This window comes from Quercus suber, unplaced genomic scaffold (genome assembly GCF_002906115.3).
Source record: "Quercus suber isolate HL8 unplaced genomic scaffold, Cork oak 2.0 scaffold_247, whole genome shotgun sequence".
NCBI classification, from domain to species: domain Eukaryota; kingdom Viridiplantae; phylum Streptophyta; class Magnoliopsida; order Fagales; family Fagaceae; genus Quercus; species Quercus suber.
The window spans coordinates 14,978-20,241 of record NW_027069703.1 but is presented as its reverse complement, the minus strand read 5'-3'; the positions used below and the strand labels follow the sequence as shown (position 1 = coordinate 20,241).

The following is a 5,264-nucleotide window of genomic DNA, read 5'->3' as shown; positions in this document are numbered from 1 at the left end:
AGTGCTTTCAACTTTCAAGTGTAACATGTATTTAGTTGTATGCTCCCATGTAACGGGTTTGATATAGTTAGAAGTTCTTTGTCAATGACATTTTCCTTTAATTTTGTGAGTAGTGTAAACTATCTTTTTTTACTTTTTATTTTGCCATATGCACTGTTCATAATGATAAAAACGTAGACTTGACAAGGATTCAGTAAGTATTAAAGATTGTAAATGCAGTTACTAAATCCAAAAGGCTTTAATAAATTATGACTTGACTTTGGACAACATATATAACAAGTGGAAAATGAGCAAAGGTTAAAATGATATTTGCAGTCAACATTGGCAAAATCAGTGTTGGAGAGAAACATCCTGAAAATCAGTGTTGCCAATCTTGCTTCTCTCACCATTGTTTGTTCTGGAAGTTGTAGTTACATTTCAGAGCAAGTGCTTTTATTAGCTTCACTAGTTCTTTTGTCACTTCTGCAAAGTCACACCACATCCCAATCAAAGGGCCTTCTTAAGATTAGCAGTCACGTACAAAGCCTTAGGCTTAACTAAGCAAATTAATCTTATACTCCAGTTAGACTTACAGTACAATTAATTAAACCCAATTGAAAAGTTGACACTTCTGAACAATTATTAACATCTAGTGCTTAAATAACTATTGCTCATGATGATAGAGCTCAATGATGCAAAACAAATTCTTTATTTCAAACCATCCAGCACTAGCATGACAACATTTAGCAATGAAATTCCAACTTTACAAACATAAGTTCCCATTACATCCAACAAGCTCAGATAAACAAAATTTCGAATGAAATATAATCTTCAGAAGTACTAGTTCTTTTCGCAACAGCATTGCAAAGCTCGAAAATTTCTAAATTGGAAGACCATCAAGCCTCTCATCATAACTGGAAATTTCAAACTCATTGGGAATGATATACAGACCCCTTGCACCAAGGGAGACCCCCTTCAACATCACATGACAATGAGTACATTCAGCCCTTTGCCTGGTCTTCACGTAGCTCAGCATATAGCATTTTATAGAGGGCATGTAAAGTGAATAATAGCTAGCATTGAAAAGTAACAGCATTAGCTACACAAGCAATAAGGCATTTTTTCCCAAGCAACAAAGCCACCACAAATTAACTTTCTAGACTAGTCTTTTGATAATTGCAACTTGCAAGAAAATATTTCCATTATGCTAGACCCTTGGTTAAAAAAGCATTAAGTCCTCCCTGCAAGTTCTGCCTGTTGCTTGCTGCTTCTAAAAATCTGCCTGCTGCTTTGAAAATTCAGCAATGCAAATAAAATCTGCTGCATTGAAATAAAATCTGTTGCTTTGACAGCAAAACTCAGTAGTACAGAAAACTTCAAGATTGAAGCTGTCAGAATGAAAAATCTGCTGCTTTGAAAACTCAGTAATACCAAAAAAATTCTGCTGCATTGGAATAAACTCTTTGCCTCTTTGACAGCAAAACTCAGCAATACAAAATACTACTTTGCAGAAACTCAATTTCATTCCCATTAATTTGAACCTCAAAACTATTATCTTTGACAGTAACCAGCCGCTCAAACCTAGCGACAGGGCAATCCCATTCCCACTTGCTAATTTTAATAAAGCTAGATAACTTGGCTAATCTACCAAACTCCCAGAGTCATAGCTAATTTAATGGCCGAATTTTTGGTTCAATGGTCACTTTGCAGAAAACAGAAAGTAAAAGAACATGTCAAAATTAAAACATGGCCACTTTTACTTTGTAGAAACCCAATTAAAAAAATAAAAAATAAATAAAACCCTAGGTTTCAAACATTAAATCTACCTAGAATAAGAGGAAAAGGGTAGATGAAAGTAAAAGAAAAATTAAAATTTCATGCTCAGAACATCTACAGTAGCTCACCAAGTAAAGAGAAATCATAATGGATTCAAGACCAAAATGTTCCCAGACACGAATCTGTGGGTCTCCTTCTAGAATCCGTGGGTCTCCTTCCTCTGTGTTCTTGCACAAACAATACCCAGTTGATTCTTAGTTTAGAATGGATGAGAAGGATGAGAGAGAGTGTGTGTGGGAGAAGAGTGTTTGATCTGATTTCTTGTTAAATTTTTGGACAAAAAGTGTTAGAGTAACAGAATATTTAGAGGTGGGTTACGATGTATAAACGGAATGAACCACAAGTGGGTAAAATGTTAAAAATGAAACCACGGGTAGGCAAATCAAATTAGAGGAAAATTACAGGTGGGTAAAGTGTAATTATCTCTTATTTTTATCTACTATCTTTAATTTTTTATAATGTAATCAGATAAAATTTAACAATCAAAGAGCAAAATAATAATAATAATAATAACTTAAAACATAAAACTAAATCATATCAACCTAAATTAGAGTTCTTAAAAACACAAAAATTTATTAACCTAAAGCGGAGATGCAATAAAAAATAAAAATCTGCCAAAACATTGAGAGAGAGAGAGAGAGAGAGAGAGAGAGAGAGAGAGAGAGAGAGAACCTTTTTGTGAGAAAAAATTATGCAAAGAATGGAAAAGAATGAAAAATTTATAGTAAGAGGGAAGGTATAAAAAGAGATAAATAAAGAAAGATGAAGGAAAAGATGAATAGTAATATTAAAGTAGAGGGTAGTGGAGAGATGAAAAGGTAAGGGAAGAAGAAAGGTTGAAGAAAGTGTAAATATTAAAAATAAGTGAATGTAAAAAAATTATAGTAAAGTTGAAAATAAAAAAGAAATATATATATAGATTTTAAAACTGACAAAGATGAATATGTAAAGTCAATAATCTATTTATATATATATATATATATATTTTTTTAAATAGGAATAAATAATAAATAATAATTATGTGATGAATGACATGGCAATGAGATGACACAATAAGAGCTCGCTAGCAATAAATGCTACACTTCAGTTTTTAGTAATATATAGATAGATATAGACAAGTAAAACAAGTTTGATAGAAAAGCAATAAGGCATAAATGCAAACAAATAGTAACTTGCACAAAAAAGTATTGACTACCTAACTAACATAAATGACATTTTCAATTTGAAATCAACGAAAAAGGAAAATCAAATATGCAAATAGAAAAGCACAAAAACTATAGACATCTTCATCCAATGCCCATTAAAGGTATGCTTTGCAATAATTAGATATATCTACTAGAGTTCAAGCAATACAACAATATTGTAAATTATAGAAGCATAGATGCATGCTCAATTCTCTTAACATAGAATTTACCCTAACTGTACAAGTGGACAGTTCACAAGTGTTGTTGTTCACAAGGGTTGTTATTGAATTAGCAAATTAATGATTAAACAAAGAATCATCAGACTAAAAAATGGTAGTCTTTTATATTTTTTGTAATTCTCAATTGATAGTCTCAACTCTCAAGGCTTAGAAATCAGAACTAGGAGAATTGGAAATTTCAATGGTTTGACAGTCATCCCAGTCTGCTAATTAACCAATGAGAAATGGAAAATTCATAGCACTCAGATGCAACTAAACAACAAAAACTATGTGGCTTTAAAATTTCCAGGAAATCACAAACCAAAGTAGCAATATCCAGTTCTCCAAATACTTTAGCCAATTTATCACAAAAACAACATATGATAAAAATAAGGAGAAACTATAGTAAACCCATCTGTGGTATGACCTGTTTTCACTTTACCTACCTGTAGTTTAAAACATAACACTTTGTCCACCTGAGTTTCAATCCGTTTGCTCTTTGTTACCCACCTCACCCTCAGATGTTAAAAAACACATTTTTAATACAAATCACAACATAACATGGATTAAAACACGAACCCTTTGAAATCTTTCCTCACGAGTCCTAGAATCATGAAAAATCCTTGTATTGAGCTGGGGTTTTGATTTTTTTGACCATGTTACATAAAACTTTCATGTTCCGAAATATTCTAACTTTGGGTTGTCTGGAGGCATTGAATATTCGAAGAAACAGCAAGCCAGGTACGAAATTTCCGCTTTATGTGTTTTGGGCTTTCACCTTTTGATGCTAGCTTTGATTCACAGGAAATTTGGGTAGAAGTTGATAAGCAATGTCTGATTCGAGTGGAAATTACTTAGATTCAAGTGGGTATATGTGTACGTATGAGACTTCTATGCCGAGAACAAGTCTGACAGTGGATAATTTTGGGAGAAGGTTTCTAAGTTGTAGCCAATATAAGGTAAGTATAGTTTTTAGTTAATCTAGCTGACTCAAGTGAGTGTGGAATGTGATATGTTCAATTCAATTTAGGAACAAGTTGTCCCAAGTGCCCTTTCTTTCACTGGATTGACAATCCCACTTGTATGCGTGGAAACGAAATTGCCCATTTGGTGCAACAAAAGTTGGATTTATTGCGGAGTGAGCTGCAACTTGCAAATGAAAGCGAACGAACAGCTATCTAGACAGTAGTAAAAGCTACCCAAATGGCAAAAATTGCTCAAGAAAAGGCAGCACAAGCTACTGAGACGGAGAGAAAATTTCGACCTTCCTTTGTTAAAGCTAAGGAAATAGCAGTGAAAGCTTTAGAGCAAGAGAGTAAGTGCAGAATTGCACTAATTCTGTCATGTTCTTTTTTTTGTTTTGGTTATGTTGTTTTCTTGTTTTGGCTCAAGTGAGAATGTTGGAATGATAAGATTGAGTCTGCCTGGTGGGTTGTAATGTATAAGTAGGTCCTCAATTGGCCAATGTTGGCTTGAAGCCATTTTGTATTATAATAGAACTATGTTAGATGCTGTTGACTTGAAGCCACTTTATAATATAAGTTTTTTAAAGATAAAGTGTTATTTATGTTGGATATTGTTGGTGTTTTTGTTTAAAGTGAATGGGCAACTTGTGTCTTATGGTTTTGTTGGATGTTGTGAACTATATTAGATGCCGTGACTTGTTTAAAGTCCATAATTATGTCTGGGTTTGTGCAAAAAGTGTATTGTGTGAAGATAATTGTATTGAAAGTGAATTGTTTAAAGTGTTTGTGTTGAAAGTGCATGTATTGAAAGTGCATGACAACCATTTGTTAACTTGCAAGAAAAGACAACAAATGCACATATAAACTTGTTGTATTTAATACATACACACATAAACCTGCTATGTTCAATTGCAATAATCAACCACATGACAACAGCTAGCTAAAATAATAATTTATAACACCTGCCATTATGTTGGGAAATTGTATACACATTTAAAGTAGCATTGAATATTGTCTTTTATCAACCACCAGTCAATATAAGACATTCGGTACAACAACCACAAAATAGTTGCACATATCCT

At 33.0% G+C, this 5,264-nt stretch overlaps 1 long non-coding RNA gene across 1 annotated transcript; it reads right to left on the bottom strand.

Moving 5' to 3' along the window:
- Positions 1 to 669: 669 nt before the first annotated feature.
- Positions 670 to 2,155, bottom strand: LOC136070621 (uncharacterized). Its single transcript, XR_010631846.1, has 2 exons — positions 1,884 to 2,155; positions 670 to 1,052 (listed from the first exon to the last, which is right to left on the bottom strand). It is a non-coding gene; the product is annotated as an uncharacterized LOC136070621 (long non-coding RNA).
- Positions 2,156 to 5,264: the final 3,109 nt, after the last annotated feature.